Here is a 17,282-nt window from a genome sequence, read left to right as displayed (position 1 = left end):
ATTATTATTCATAAATGATATTAGTTCATTTAGCTTATTTTCTGTGAGTGATCTTATATTCCATTGGGGTATTGATATATGTTGTGTTGTTGATTTATTCTTCATATGACTGTGTATCAATGTTCAGCTTTGTTAAAAGTAAAGCAAGATCTTTTTTTGCTTGAATGAGCATATCATCTGGGATGTAGATTTTTCCAATTCTGCAATAATTTTTGTTTTCTATAGTTGATGTATGTTCATGGCCTGAACTGCATTACAGTTTAGAATGAATAAGCATATATTTGGGGATTGCATTTTTGGTTGTGCATCCTGTTTGTTGGTTAAGGGATTGATTCCTGGTAGTGTTTCTGGTTTGTTTCTTCTTGGGAGGGGGGGCCAGGCTGACCTCATCTCACTGGACAAGGAGGCTTGTTGGCTTAGTGATTCCTTCCGATAGGGATTTGAGCTAGGGGGCTTAGAAGATGGTGTTTTATATGGGGTGCTTGATGCATTAGGGGCATTTGACTTGGGGGCTTTGGTTGGTTTCATTACAGGCTTTATTTGGTATTGTTGGGCAGCATTTGCTTCCATTGCTGCAAAGGGATATGGGATGGCTTTCTCTGTTGATATTTGGAGTGTTAGAGCTCTTTTCTTGTATGCAGGGCATAATGATTTATTTGTAGATTCATGTGGGCCTTTGCAATTGATGCATGTAGGCTGAGTGTTGTTGCAAGTTGTCAGCTCTTTAGGATGGAAAGATTTATTATTAATACACTCTTGGAGAATTTCATTGCATTTGTTTGTCGTGTGTCCCAGTTTGAAACACTTCTGACACTGGATAGGCTTAGGTTTGTATTCCTTGTGTGGTTTGATTTGCCCAAATAGGAATAATTTTTCTGGGATATCAGTTTTATCCTTCAGTGTGAATAAGAAGGATCTACTAGTTTTTAGGCCATTAGAGTTAGGTTTTCCAAGTTGGGTAACATCCTCAACTGGGATTGTGTTTCCAGCCCTATCTGAGAGGCCTTCTTTTAACTCCTGAGTAGATATCTCTGGGGGAACATTATAAACTACTAGTTTTGTTGGTGATTGTTTTGGGTTCCAATTAGATGCAATAATTGGGGTATTCAGAAGGGATTTAAGGTTAGTTATTGTATCTGCTGATTTCTGATCTTCTACAGCTATTAGCAGAGATCCATCACAGTTAATGTTAAGAGAGAACGTTGATTTTAGCAATTTAAAAATTGCAACTCTTGTTGCAGTGATCATTTTATTTCAAAAGGGGTAGTGGGAGTAATTTTAAGGTAAATTCCTAAGTTTTTGGAGGGAGGATCTTGGGCAGGGAGAGGGGAAATACTTTTAATTGGAGAGATTTTTTTCCTTTTTTTAGAGCTTCTAGAGAGGACCTCTTGAAACCCATTATCATCATTTATGGTTACATTAGCCCCTACACTTATCATTGTCCTATTCTCCGCATTGGAGCTATCATTAGAACTTTGAGATAGTGTGCTTGACCAGCCAGGGTGGGTATCTTTCACTATGACACTTTCACTGGAATTTGATTTGGGATCTGGGGGGACTTTTTTTTGGAGGACTTCTAATCATTGCCTATTGGAAAAAGCTTTAAACACAAAAATAAAACTAAAACAAGAAGGGAAAATAGAATGATATCAAACCGTCTGCACTATGCTACGGGGAGGATAAACATCACAGTATAGCCCTGAGGAAGAGTTGAGCAGGATTGGTTTGGTACAACTGCTGATTAAAAGCGATAATAAACACAAGAAAATATATTTCGATTTTCTTATAAGGTTGCTGTTGCTGTTGCTGAAGAATTCATTTTGCAAATATTACGTATTTTTCTTCTTCAACCTTCAACCTTATAAGAAACTCGAAATATATTTTCTTGTGATTATTATCGCTTCTAATCAGCAGTCGTACCAAACCTATCCTGCTCAATTCATCCTCAGGGCTATACTGTGGTGTTTATCCTCCCCCTTTTTTTGTGCCGACGTTTTATATCATATATTTTACCATATTGCTTTATTTTTATTTTTGTGTTTAAAGATTTTTCAAATAGGCAATCTTAATAAGTCCTCCAAAAAAAAACGTCCCCCCAGATCCCAAATCAAATTCCATAGTGAAATACCCATCCTGCTGGTCAAGCACATTATCTGAAAGTTCTAATGATAGCTCCAATTCGGAGAATAGGACAATGATAACTGTAGGTCCTAATGCAACCATAAATGATGATAATGGGTTTCAAGAGGTCCTCTCTAGAAGCTCTAAAAAAAGGAAAAAAATCTCCCCAATTAAAAGCATTTCCCCTCTCCCTGCCCAAGATCCTCCCTCCAAAAACTTAGGAATTGACCTTAAAATTACTCCCACTACCCCCTTTGAAATAAAAATAATCACTGCAATAAGAGTTGCAATTTTTAAATTGCTAAAATCAATGTTCTCTCTAAACATTAACCGTGCTGGATCTCGGCTAATAGCTGTAGAAGATCAGAAATCAGCAGATACAATAATTAACCTAAAATCTCTTCTGAATACCCCAATTATTGCATCTAATTGGAACCCAAAACAATCACCAACAAAAATAGTAGTTTATAATGTTCCCCCAGAGGTATCTACTCAGGAGTTAAAAGAAGGGCTCTCAGATAGGGCTGGAAACACAATCCCAGTTGAGGAAGTTACCCAACTTGGAAAACCTAACTCTAATGGCCTAAAAACTAGTAGATCCTTCTTATTCACACTGAAGGATAAAATTGATATCCCAGAAAAATTATTCCTATATGGGCAAATCAAACCACACAAGGAATACAAACCTAAGCCTATTCAGTGTCAGAAGTGTTTCAAACTGGGACACACGACAAACAAATGCAATGAAATTCTCCAAGAGTGTAGTACTTGTAAATCTTTCCATCCTAAAGAGCTGACAACTTGCAACAACACCGAGCCTACATGCATCAATTGCAAAGGCCCACATGAATCTAAAAATAAATCATTATGCCCTGCATACAAGAAAAGAGCTCTAACACTCCAAATATCAACAGAGAATGCCATCCCATACCCCTTTGCAGCAATGGAAGCAAATGCTGCCCAACAATACCAAATAAAGCCTGTAATGAAACCAACCAAAACCCCCAAGTCAAATGCCCCCAATGCATCAAGCACCCCATATAAAACACCATATTCTAAGCCCCCTAGCTCAAATCCTTATCAGAATGAATCACCAAGCCAACAACCCTCCTTGTCTGGTGAGATGAGGTCAGCCTGCCCCCCCCCCCTCCCAAGAAGAAACAAACCAGAAATACTACCAGGAATCAATCTCTTAACCAACAAACAGGATGCACAACCAAAAATGTAATCCCCAAATATATGCTTATTCATTCTAAACTGTAATGCAGTTCAGGCCATGAACATACATCAACTACAGAAAACAAAAATTTTTGCAGAATTGGCAAAAATCTACATCCCAGATGATATGCTCATTCAAGCAAAAAAAGATCTTGCTTTACTTTTTACAAAGCTGAACATTGATACAGTCATATGAAGAATAAATCAACAACACAACATATATCAATACTCCAATGGAATATAAGATCACTCAAAGAAAATAAGCTAAATGAACTAATATCATTTATGAATAATAATTCCATTAGTATTGCTTGCCTCCAGGAAACTCATTTAACCCAAAATCGACAAATTAAGTGTCCGGGATATTCTATCCTGAGAAAGGATAGATCTTCGGAGAGAAAAGAAGGTGGTGTAGCTTTATTAGTTAATAATAATATAAAATTTTGTGGGATCAATTCTCCAGATTTTGAAAATGATGTTGATGTAAATGGTATCAGTGTTTGGCTGAATAATTTAAAAACCCACATAATAAGCTTTTATAACCCTAATGGCCAAACTACAGATGCCAAGGATTTCTTTAATTATATAAATAATTCTAATATGTTAAAAAATGTCATTATTTGTGGTTATTTCAATGCCCACAACCTTTTGTGGGGGAATAAACCAGTAAATAAAGCTGGTAAATTCATTGAACATCTGACTTCAGATAATAATGAATTAGCTGTTACTACCCCTCACAACCTGACTACATATTTCAACCCCAAAAACGGCAGATTCTCCACAATTGACCTACAAATTGTGTCATAAAATTTTTTGAACAAAATTTACATAAAAAAAATTGATAGTCTATGTACTGACCACTTTGCTATAGTTTGCTCCCTAAATGAACCTGCTGAAACTTTATCTCATGCCTCCAAATATATGAACACTAAAGCAAATTGGTCTATGCTCCAAAATAAGCTAAATGATGAAATTACAAGTTTCACCCAAAGTTCATGCATTTCTAAGACAACAGTTGACACACATGCTGAAGCATTGACATCTTTACTAATAAATACAGCTAATCATGCTATCCCCAAGACAACACCTAAGAAAACATTCCCTAAACAAATTCCTAAAGCATGGTGGACAAATGAGTGCCTAAATAAATGGAGGGTAAAAAAGGCAGCCAGGACAGAATTCATAAGAAAAACATCACCTACTACATATTTTAAAAAATTACAAGCAGAATCTAAACTAAAAAGGACTATAATAGATGCTAAATATAAATACTGGAATAATTTTGCAAATAATCTCTCCAGAGAAACGCATGAGCCAATTATACATAAAGTCATAAGCCACATCTGTGGGAAAAAGACTTCCCCCAACCCACTCCTGTATGAGCTTATACATAATAATACCCATTATGACAATGATAATGGTAAAGCTAACCTATTTGCAACACTTTTTGTTAATAAGCTAACATCAAATAATCAAAGCAAACTGTCCACAATTCCTATGAACCCAAGTTACCAACCACTCCCAGGATCCGAGTACATAACCAATCCATTTTCAATCCAGGAATTGAATAATGCAATACATCATATTAGGACCGAAACTAGCAGCAGCTATGACATTATACACCCTATATGGATAAAGAATCTCACACCTTTAGACAAACAAGAACTGCTAAATTGTTATAATCATGCTTGGGCATCTTTTAGGTTCCCCAATATATGGAAATGTTCGTCCCTCTTACCAATCCTAAAGAAAAATAAACCAAAAGATAACCCTGAGTCTTATAGGCCCATAATGATTACACCTGTGATGGGGAAAATAATGGAGAAAATGATTTATCACAGACTCCTCTGGTTTGTTGAGAACAATAATATGATCCGACACACTCAAACTGGATTCAGGAAATACCACTTCTCAACAGATGCTTTTATTTTGCTAACAAATGCAATAAATGAATCTTTCTCAAAAAATAATATCCTAGTGGCAGCTTTCCTAGATTTTGAAGGGGCATATGACAATGTGAACCACCAAATCCTTTTAAATAAACTTGCAAACCTTGGAGTACCCCCTAAGCTAGTATCAGCTAGTATCTTTTATTAAATCCTTCATAGAAGTGCAAATTTTCATTGTTTGTGTTGGTTCAGCCTCTTCACCCCAAAAGACAATATCCAAAGGCCTACCTCAGGGAGCAGTCCTCAGTTGCCTCCTATTTGCCCTATATCTCTGGGACATGAACCTACCCCACACAAATCTACAATATGCTGATGATCTGGTGCTATGGTCAGCTGGCAACACCTTTCAGATAGCACAGTCAAATCTGCAAAAGTCACTTTTCCAGTTTGAAAAATTCTCTCAACATTCAGATTTACCCATTGCACCCACCAAGTCAAAAATAATCCAATTTCACCGGAAGCGAAACCATGTTAATGCAAAACTAACTCTAAATAAAACAACTATTCCAGAAGATAATTATATTAATTACCTAGGTCTCATGCTTGACCAAAAACTTAATTTCCACCTCTACATTTCAAACACAATAAAAAAATGCTATAGAAAAGCAAATATACTAAAAAGACTTCTTTCCACACCCTGGGGTTGTAAAGAGAAAACCTTACTCCAGTTTTATAAATCACATATAAGACCCCATATTGACTATGGGCTCATCGTCTATGGTGCATGTGCAAAGACCCAGATGCAAAAAATTGAAACAACACAAAATGATATAATACATCTCATGGTCTTAGGAAACCCACAAGCACCAAGTTTCTGCTTATGGAGAGTGGATTAACAACAATAAGGGAGAGACGTAGCTTTTTCTTCATAAAACATCTTACAAAAATTGAATCAAATAGCTCACACACATTACATAATTGGTTAAGAAATCCAGCCAAGTATAGAGGTATTGCAGATGAGTATGCCAATATTAAAAAGAAGTTCCCTGTACCAGCAAAGTCAATTGCACCTACTTTCCCCCAATCCCCTCCATGGAATTGGTCATTTCCCATAATAAATACTGAATTTTCAAAATGGAATAAAGATTTAACCCCATTGCTTAATACAATAACAGAACTTAATACAATTACCTATAAAAATCACTTCCAAATATTTGTTGATGGGTCAAAAATGAAAGAGAAGGTTGCAAGTGGTGTTTTCCTTCCTCACCTGAAAATTGCAATGGGTGAGAGATTATTTAATAATTTATCTATAATGTCTGCTGAGTTAAATGCCATAATCAAGGCATTAGAACACCTTAAGCAAAACCAACCTTTGATTGAAAATTCGAATAATATTATATTCTATTCTGACTCTTTATCAAGCCTTGAGTTGCTGGCCTCAGCTCCTCAATATAAGTTGGACATTGACACTTATCATTGTCTCAGTATCATTGATAATATTGCTTCAAGTGGCATAAAAACTTATTTTCAGTACATTCCTAGCCACTCTGGCATAAGTGGTAATCACCAGGTTCATGAAATAGCAAAAAATGCTATAAATATTGACCAGCCAAGTGGGAGACCAATCCCAATTAGAGATATTTACCGATGGAGGCTATCAGATATTAATTTTAATAAGATTAATCTTATCCTTTCCCCCTTTCCCAATAAGTATCTTTCTAAAATTTATCATAGAATTCGTTCTGGAACAAATGGACTAAATTTCCTCACATTCTCATATAAGCTTTCTAATTCAAGTGGTTCAATTCCCCTGTCCCCTCTTTGCAGGCATTGTAATATGAATAATGAAACAATTGACCATTGCCTATTTGAATGTAATATGCTGACGTCTGCACAACATACCTTGCTTTGTAAACTGTTAAAATGCTTCAAACACCACAAAATCTCACTATCAGCCAAGAGCCTATCCAACTATACCTGCACACAGAGCATAGAAATCAACATCTATCATCTTATATTTGAACTCCTAGAGTCGAAAGATCTGCTGAAAGATATCTGAATATATCTAATAGGGTAAGACACCCAGTAGTCAGCCACCTGCCTATTCTTGGACATAATCTTTTATACTATTTTAATCACTATTTACAATGAGCCGTTTGTATGTCCGAGTTTAGGCAGAATTGTCACTTGTTAGTAAATTAAAAAATAGGAGGCGCTGTACAACTGAAACTATTTGAATTAGTAACCTACTTGTTCAGAAATTTTTTGATACAAAAATTAAGTTTCTAGGTGGTATAATACAGTAATTAGAGTAGTTTAAATGTCAAAAAGTTTTCAAAGTGATTAAAGTGTCCGACTACTGGGTGTCTTACCCTAAATATGAGGCAATCAAGCCAGTAGCTCTGTAGCCCACAGAGTGAAGCAAAAGGAAAAGGGCTAAATAGTTTTACTGAAAAGCCCGCCTGCTGTTAAATAGAAGAAGAAGAAGATTCTTCGAACTTATATACTTTTGATTATCCAAGTTACTCGTGGAAAGTCAGTGCTTGTGGATTAAAATAAGGATTTATTATGAAACAGTAAGTTTAAAACAAATGTTTTAAGCCTTTTTACACCCTATTAATTTTACATTTTTTTGTCATTTTCAAGAGCTCAAAAATGGTTTAAATTTGAATTTCCGATAGGAATGATTATTATAATCATAATCAGCATAAAAAAGGGCATCGAGTGGTATATTCAATTTATGCGTAAGTCAATAATATGATTTGGTATATATTGACCAAAAAAGGCATCAAATGGTGTATTCACTTTAGTCCTAACTCAATAATATGATTTCGTAGAACTTTACCAGCCTATTTTCCTGACCAAACCCCTTTCCAAGATAGGCTAGTCAAAAGTAACTAAAGAAGAATTTTACCTAGGCTATTTTCCTAACCTAACCAATTTCCAAGATATCCAAAAGTAACTTAAGTAGAATTTTACCAAATTATTTTATGGACTACAAATTTACCCAACTGATCAGTTGGCATACCATCTTTAGGCTACTGACCATGACTACAGGATTATTCTATTACTGGCAAGTGTGATTTAAGATATGACTTCTCTCCTAGGCCTATAGCCTACGCAAGAATAGCTGAAAGTTTGGCTTGCCTACCTCAGAGCTTTCTAAGATAAAAATATGCTATGACAACTAAGCTTCCTTCTTCTTCTAATTCTTCTTCTTCTTCTTCTTCTTCAATTATAGACTTGGGATGAATCCATTTAACCTTTTTCGTATTGTATGATTATGTCAGGGGTGTCCTGGGAAATCAAATATAGAGATTAGACTATTATTATTCAATAATAGACTTTATACATCATTGATGAAACCACCTATATTTAGGCAGTTAAAGACAGCTTTGAACAATTCAGTATCATCAGTTGAAGAGTGTCTCCTTTGTGTTAGTTGGTCAATATTAGGGGTTAGCTTGAGGCGCTTGAATATAGCAGATAAAGTTAGCCATTCTTTTTTATGGTTGAGAGTTGCCACAGGGCAACCAAAAAGAACATGGTTGATGGTCTCATCATAGGTTTGACATAGGCGGCAAAGAGGGCTCATTACTGTTGAAATGGTTGTGTTTTGATAGAGATAAGTTTGGCTGTTAAGGCCAGTAGCATTTGATCGTATTCTGTGGTACATCTATGAGTCTTTCCGGGATGTAAATGGAGAAAGGTTTGGTGGACATTGGTTTGCTAGATAAATTTTTAGGCGCCAATGGTTTACATCTCTTACTGGGGTAGGTCTTCCAGAAATTATTTCAAGCTGAAGGGCAGATTTAGCTATTTCATCTGCCTTGTGGTTCCCTTTTATACCCATGTGACTTCGGATGTACTGGAATTTTGTGGATATACCTTGTTTAAGTAGTTGGTTAAATATTACAAGAGTGGTGGAGGTATCATTGTCTGGGTAGTCTGAATGTTCTGGTGATATTGTGGCAAGGGCTGATTTTGAGTCTGAATAAATTATAAGCGGGGTGTTTCTTGGGGGGTTTGGCATCTTTATAATGGTTTCCAATGCAATGTTGATGGCAGCTATTTCAGCTGTCATGATACTCACATCATTTTGGAGCCTTTCAGTAGCTGCTATACCTAAAGATGGGAAGTGGACTCCACAAGCAGTCCTGGAATCTGTTTTTGAGCCATCCACAAAAATTGGGAGGTGGTGGATATATCTCTGAGACTCAAATTCATGAAATAATGATTTTATATAGGCAAGGGAAAGGTCTATTTTAATAGCTGGCGCAAACAAAAGGTTCACTTCTGGGTAGAGGTTAGCCCAGGAAGGTATCCGGGGGTAAATTTGAAATAAAGAAGATGAAGGTATGGGGTAGGTCATTTGGGTGGTTGCAAATTCCCGTGCAAGGCCCCTAAAAGCTCCAGGGTTTCTTGACCAGTCATGTAATCTATGGGAACTGTTACCATCAATTTTTGTAAAGTAGCGGGCAAGTAGGATGTCTCTACGCATGGCAATAGAGGTGAGACCACTTTCACTGAGGAGGAAGTTGGTTTCGGTGTGATTCCCGAGGCCAAGTACAGCACGGATCATAGTATTCTGGACAGTCTCCAGACAGCATAGTAGGGTATTTGAGCATGAGCCATATACAAATAGTCCATAATCAATCTGAGATCTAATATAAGTCTTATAGAAATTTATTAGGGTTTTTTCATGGCAACCCCAAGGCGTATTGAGTAGCCTTTGTAAGACACGCATTTTCCTGAGGCATTTTATTCTCACATTTTCAATGTGGAGCCTGAAGGTTAGTTTTTGGTCTAGAGTGAGGCCAAGATATTTGGTGTGTTGTTGCTCTTGGATGACAACATCATTTAGGGTTAGTAGGGCAGATTGGGGATTTCTCCTGTTATGAAACTGTACTATAGCTGATTTTGATGGGGTGGTGGGTATGCATGAATTGTTGGAGAAACATTCAAAGGCATAAAGCGACTTTTGTAACTTGGATTGGGCCAGTTCAAAATCATTTGAGGTAGACCATAGGACTATATCATCTGCAAACTGAATATTTGTTTGGGGTAGGTTGAGATCCCATAAATATAGTGAAAACAGGAGACAGCTGAGGACAGCCCCTTGGGGAAGGCCTTTGGAGACAGACTTTTTAGAAGAGATGAAGGAATTTAATTGGGGAACAAAAGAGCATTCAGATAGGTAACTTTTAAGGAAATTCACTACAGGCATTGGAAAACCCATTTTTGATAATTTTAGCAGTATCAGTGGATGTTGGATATTATCATATGCATTTTGGAAGTCCAAGAAGGCTGCAACTAGGATTTGGTTATCTTACAGACACTCAGATATGGCGTTGGTTAGGCGAACAAATGCATCAATGGAAGAATAATATTTCCTAAATGCTGTTTGGGTATGTGGGATGAGGTGGTTAGACTCAGCAGACCAATACAATCGGGAGTGGATTATCTTCTCATATAATTTTCCCAGAACTGGGGTAATCATAATGGGTCTGAAGGAGTTGGGGTCCTCTTTGGGTTTATTTTGTTTTAATATGGGGATGATGAGTGATGTTTTCCAAGCAGATGGGAAGAAGGAGTTGCTCCAGGCATTGTTGAAGAGAGATAAGAGTACTTTTTTAAACTCTATTGGAAGGTGTTGGAGTAAAGATGTATGGATCTGGTCGTGGCTGCAAGTTGTTTTGGGTTTGATTGAATTGATTGCTTTATTCAGCTCAATCATTGTAAAATCTTGGAGTAGATACTGGGACCCAGGCAAGTCAAAATGGGGGGTTAGGCTGATCTGAGGTGGATTATGAGGGGTGTTTTTGAATTTCTTCTCAAAAAAATCAGCTAAAAATTTAGCTTTTTCTTTGTTGGTTTCCAGCTGCTGACCATTTAGAGTTAGCTGGTAATGGAAGGGGTTCTGTGTGGAGAATTTGCCACACATCTTGTCTAGGAATTTATGAATCTTTGACTCTTGCTTTTTGTGGGACACAGATAAGAGAAAGTTTTTGCAAGCCTCTTCTTTTGCAAGTTTAATTGTTCTCTGAAGTTTTGCCTCTGCTTGTAGCTTTGCAATATATTTTCCAGTGGATGGATTTCTCTTGAAGGATCTGATGGCATTCCTCTTATTGTGCCAAGCCTCTTGGCAAGAGGATGTCCACCATGGCTTAGGGGGTTTGTTATTCTTCAGTGTTTTAGGGCGTTGGGACTGGGGTATGGTAAGTTTTGCAGCATCAAAAAGTAGTGATGTGAGATTTTTGGAGAGTTAGTTTGGGTCAGTGGAGAGTGAAGAGTAGTCAAGGTTTGAGAGAATGTGGGAGAAGTTTGGCCAGTCTGCTTTTTGCCACACATAGTGGGAAATGAAATTATCAATGATGGCTGGGTCCCCAATTTTTGTGCATATGGCAAAATGGTCACTTAGGAGGTTGTCTATTCTGTTGACAGTAGTTTTATTTATTAAACTTGATGAAACTAATTGAAGATCAATAGTTGAATAACTCCCACTTCTTTTGCTGAAGTAGGTATTTAGGTGTCTAGGATTCGCTAGTACTATATTGGTAAAATTGGTGAAGAATTCCTCTATGTATTTTCCAGCATTATTTTGAGGTGAATAACCCCAGATAGAACTATGGGCATTGAAGTCCCCAACAACCACTAGATTTGAATTTGAGAAATTATTAGAAATAAAATTGAAAAAATCATGTCCATTGTTATTGCCATTTGGATTATATAAATTAATAACAGTGACCTCCATGTTTGCCAGCCACAACTTTACACCAATTGCATCAATGTCATGACCGAAATCAGGGAGGCTTATACCACAGAATTTGAGGTGAGATCGTACAAGGATGGCAACTCCACCACCAATTCTATTGGAAGATCTGTCTTTTCTTAGGACATCATAACCAGGAATTTTTAGATTAACTGATGAGTTTAAATGGGTTTCTTGGAGGCATAGTATGTCTATGTTGTGTGAAGAAGTATACTTAAGCAGGTCAGTGATTTTATAGTCATTTAATGATCTCACATTCCATTGCAAAATTGAGGAGGATAGAGGTAACTGAGGGTTAGCCAATAGATTTAGTTTATTGAGTATAGTTCTGAAATTTGTGTTGGCTGTGTCCTTAAGATTTTTAGGGGAGTAGGTATGAGACATCTCTTCTAGAATTGAAGATTTTTGCTATTTTGTGAGTGATGTTCTGGAGAGTGAGTTGTAGTTGAACATGTAGATGCATAAGTGTGTAAGTAGAGTTGGATTTTCTTCTGATATTTCATTTTGCGCTTTTGATGAGGTTGATTTTGCAGGTTTACTTATAAAAGATTCAGGGTCTTGGTCTCTGGCTGGAAGGGGGGAAAGTCTAAGGTCTTGATTCCAGGGAATGTTTTTTGTGGTTTGGTCCTTGTAGCTTTTTACTGTAGATTTTTGATTAGGTTGTGTGTTTGGTTCAGAGAATTCAGGTGTATCTGCATTGTGCACCATGAGTTTAATTTTTGCAAACTGAAATGGGATATTTTCTTTTTCAGACAACCTAAGAGCCATTGATCTTGCCTTGTATTTTGAGCATACAGATCTGTTGTGAGAAGAATAGGGACCTTTGCAATTACTGCATGATAATTTCTTGTTTGCACAGTTTGCTGTGTTTGTAGGATGGATTTGTTGGCATAGGTTGCACCTTTTCAGGTTTGTTTTCTAGTATTGTTTTGTTTGACCCATTATCAGACATATTTCACACTGTATTGGCTTAGCCTTGTACTCTTTGTAGGGCTTTATCTGGCCAAATAGGGATATAGGTTCACTGAAGTTCTCTAGGGTGGAGTCCAGGGTGAAAAGGTAGGATTTATATGTGTATATGCCATCATTGTTGGGTTTTCCAAGTCTGGTGACTTTTGATACTGATATTTTTTGTCCTTTGCAGTTCATAAGGCCATCCTTTAAGTCAGTTTCAGGAATACCATTAGGGATATTGTATATGACAATTTTTGTTTGGGCAGGGGGAGGGCGAATCCATTGCTTTGAATGGACCTTAATGCCTCCAAAAGAGTTAAGTGACAAAAGAGTTGTTTTGGCATTTTCAAAGCCTGCTTGAATAGATATTAAGATTGAACCATCTCTGTTGATATTGAAGTTGAAATTAATTTTCAGGAATTTGAAGAGCTAAAGTCTAATTGTTTGGATGTTTTTTATTTGGAACATGGTTTCAGGAGAGGTAGGCAGAATGTGGATGAAGTGCTCTTCTTCCAAAAAAGATGGGGGTGTTGTAGAAACTGTCTTTAATGGGGAGAAACTGGTGTACCGTTTTCTCTTAGATCTTTTAGGAGTGACCGTTTTGAAGCCATCATCATGGCGATTTGAGTCCTCAGAGTGGACAGTGATCATGGTTTCGTTGGAGTCTGAGTCCTCAGAGAGGTCACTTTGTAATGGGGAGATGGTGCCTAGCATTTGGTAATTAGTATCTCCCTTCTCAGGGGGTAATTTCATTGGGATCATGGTTGAGATAAATTCCCCACTTTATATAAATGAAAATAATCAAGAAAACTTCACTTGATAGTCCTGTTTTCACAAAATTTTCGAATTCTCTAACACAATTATTTTTAATATTTTTCTTCTTTTCTTCTTCGGCAATTTGTTTTGATTCACAGCAGGCGGGCTATTCAGTTCTTCTTCTTCTATTTAACAGCAGGCGGGCTTTTCAGTAAAACTATTTAGCCCTTTTCCTTCTGCTTCACTCTGTGGGCTACAGAGCTACTGGCTTGATTGCCTCATATTTATTAGATATATTCAGATATCTTTAAGCAGATCTTTCGACTCTAGGAGTTCAAATATAAGATGATAGATGTCTATTTCTATACTCTGTGTGCAGGTATAGTTGGGTAGGCTCTTGACTGATAGTGGGATTTTGTGGTGTTTGAAGTATTTTAACAGTTTAGAAAGCAAGGTATGTTGTGCAGACGTCAGCATATTACATTCAAATAGGCAATGGTCAATTGTTTCATTATTCATATTACAATGCCTGCAAAGAGGGGACAGGGGAATTGAACCACTTGAATTAGAAAGCTTATATGAGAATGCAAGGAAATTTAGTCCATTTGTTCCAGAACGAATTCTATGATAAATTTTAGAAAGATACTTATTGGGAAAGGGGGAAAAGGATAGGATTAATCTTATTAAAATTAATATCTGATAGCCTCCATCGGTAAATATCTCTAATTGGGATTGGTCTCCCACTTGGCTGGTCAATATTTCTAGCATTTTTTGCTATTTCATCAACCTGATGATTACCACTTATGCCAGAGTGGCTAGGAATGTGCTGAAAGTAAGTTTTTATGCCACTTGAAGCAAGATTATCAATAATACTGAGACAATGATAAGTGTCAATGTCCAACTTATATTGAGGAGCTGAGGCCAGCCACTCAAGGCTTGATAAAGAGTCGGAATAGATGATAATATTATTCGAATTTTCAATCAAAGGTTGGTTTTGCTTAAGGTGTTCTAATGCCATGATTATGGCATTTAACTCAGCAGACATTATAGATAAATTATTAAATAATCTCTCTCCCATTGCAATTTTCAGGTGAGGAAGGAAAACACCCCTTGCAACCTTCTCATCCATTTTTGACCCATCAACAAATATTTGGAAGTGATTTTTATAGGTAATTGTATTAAGTTCTGCAAATTCTTTCTGGAGGAAAGCAAAGGGGGTTAAATCTTTATTCCGATTTAAAAACTCTGTATTTATTATGGGAAATGACCAATTCCATGGAGGAGATTGAGAGAAAGTAAATGCAATAGACTTTGCTGGTACATGGACCTTCTTTTGAATATTGGCATACTCATCTGCAATACCTCTATACATGGCTGGATTTCTTAACCAATTATGTAATGTGTGTGAGCTATTTGATTCAATTTTTGTAAGATGTTTTATCAAGAGAAAGCTACGTCTCTCCCTTATTGTTGTTAATCAACTCTCCATAAGCAGAAACTTTGTGATTGTGGGTTTCCTAAGACCAAATATGAGACTTATTATATCATTTTGTTTTGTTTCAATTTTTTTCAACTGTGTCTTTGCACATTCAGCATAGACAAATAGCCCATAGTCAATATGGGGTCTTATATGTGATTTATAAAACTGGAGTAAGGTTTTCTCCTTACAACCCCAGGGTGTGGAAAGAAGTCTTTTTAGTATATTTGCTTTTCTATAGCATTTTTTTATTGTGTTTGAAATGTGGAGGTGGTAATTGAGTTTTTGGTCAAGCTTGAGACCTAGGTAATTATTATTATTATCTTCTGGAATAGTTGTTTTATTTAGAGTTAGTTTTGCATTAACATGGTTTCGCTTCCAGTGAAATTGGATTATTTTTGACTTGGTGGGTGCAATGGGTAAATCTGAATGTTGAGAAAATTTTTCAAACTGTAAAAGTGACTTTTGCAGATTTGACTGTGCTATCTGAAAGGTGTTGCCAGATGACCATAGCACCAGATCATCAGCATATTGTAGATTCGTGTGGGGTAGGTTCATGTCCCAGAGATATAGGGCAAAAAGGAGGCAACTGAGGACTGCTCCCTGAGGTAGGCCTTTGGATATTGTATTTTGGGGTGAAGAGGCTGAACCAACACAAACAATGAAACTTCGCACTTCTATGAAGGATTTAATAAAGGATACTAGCTTAGGAGGTACTCCAAGGTTTGCAAGTTTATTTAAAAGGATTTGGTGGTTCACATTGTCATAAGCTCCTTCAAAATCTAGGAAAGCTGCCACTAGGATATTATTTTTTGAGAAAGATTCATTTATTGCATTTGTTAGCAAAATGAAAGCATCTGTTGAGGAGTGGTATTTCCTGAATCCAGTTTGAGTGTGTGGGATCATGTTATTTTTCTCAACAAACCAGAGGAGTCTGTGATAAATCATTTTCTCCATTATTTTCCCCATCACAGGTGTAATCATTATGGGCCTATAAGACTCAGGGTTATATTTTGGTTTATTTTTCTTTAGGATTGGTAGGAGGGACGAACATTTCCATATATTGGGGAACCTAGAAGATGCCCAAGCGTGATTATAACAATTTAGCAGTTCTTGTTTGTATGAAGGTGTGAGATTCTTTATCCATGTAGGGTGTATATTGTCATAGCTACTGTTAGTTTTGGACCTAATATGATGTATTGCATTATTCAATTCCTGGATTGAAAATGGATTAGTTATGTACTCGGATCCTGGGCGTGGTTGGTAACTAGGGTTCATAGGAATTGTGGACAGTTTGCTTTGATTATTTGATGTTAGCTTATTAACAAAAAGAGTTGCAAATAGGTTAGCCGTTTCAATATCATTGTCATAATGGGTATTATTATGTATAAGCTCATACAGGAGTGGGTTGGGAGAAGTCTTTTTCCCACATATGTGGCTTATGATTTTATGTATAATTGGCTCATTTATTTCTCTGGAGAGATTATTTGCAAAATTATTCCAGTATTTATATTTAGCATCTATTATCGTCCTTTTTAGATTAGATTCTGCTTGTAATGTTTTTAAATATGTAGTAGGTGTTGGTTTTTTTATGAATTCTGTCCTAGCTGCCTTTTTTATCCTCCATTTATTTAGGCACTCATTTGTCCACCATGCTTTAGGAATTTGTTTAGGAAATGTTTTCTTAGGTGTTGTCCTGGGGATAGCATGATTAGCTGTATTTATTAGTAAAGATGTCAACGCTTCAGCATGTGTGTCAACTGTTGTGTTAGAAATGCATGAACTTTGGGTGAAACTTGTAATTTCATCATTTAGCTTATTTTGGAAAATAGACCAATTTGCTTTAGTGTTGATATATTTGGATGTATGAGATAAAGTTTCAGCAGGTTCATTTAGGGAGCAAACTATAGCAAAGTGGTCTGTACATAGAGTATCAATTTTATTTATGTAAATTTTGTTAAAAAAATTTAAAGACACAATTTGTAGGTCAATTGTGGAGAAATTGCCACTTTTGGGGTTGAAATAAGTATTCAGGTTTGGAGGGGTAGCAACAACTAATTCATTATTATTTGAAGTCATATGCTCAATAAAT

The 17,282-nt window shown here is 36.5% G+C and overlaps 1 protein-coding gene across 2 annotated transcripts in view; it reads right to left on the bottom strand.

Moving 5' to 3' along the window:
• Positions 1 to 13,856, bottom strand: part of LOC148954337 (uncharacterized) — a 64,079-nt gene extending 50,223 nt beyond the window's left edge. The window contains exons 1-2 of one of the 2 annotated variants that reach the window (XM_089087038.1): positions 13,774 to 13,856; positions 8,383 to 8,528 (exon numbers count right to left, since the gene is read on the bottom strand). The gene's annotated coding sequence lies outside the window, so the exon portion shown is untranslated. The remainder of the gene's footprint in view (positions 1 to 8,382; positions 8,529 to 13,773) is intronic. The other variant, XM_089087042.1, reaches the window with a different exon arrangement.
• Between the last annotated feature and the right edge of the window lie 3,426 nt (positions 13,857 to 17,282).

Source organism: Artemia sp. Qi Xiang Cuo, chromosome 3, assembly GCF_049724085.1.
Source record: "Artemia sp. Qi Xiang Cuo chromosome 3, ASM4972408v1, whole genome shotgun sequence".
NCBI classification, from domain to species: Eukaryota; Metazoa; Arthropoda; class Branchiopoda; order Anostraca; family Artemiidae; genus Artemia; species Artemia sp. Qi Xiang Cuo.
The sequence above is the reverse complement of the archived record's forward strand: the minus strand, read 5'-3'. Positions and strand labels throughout refer to the sequence as shown.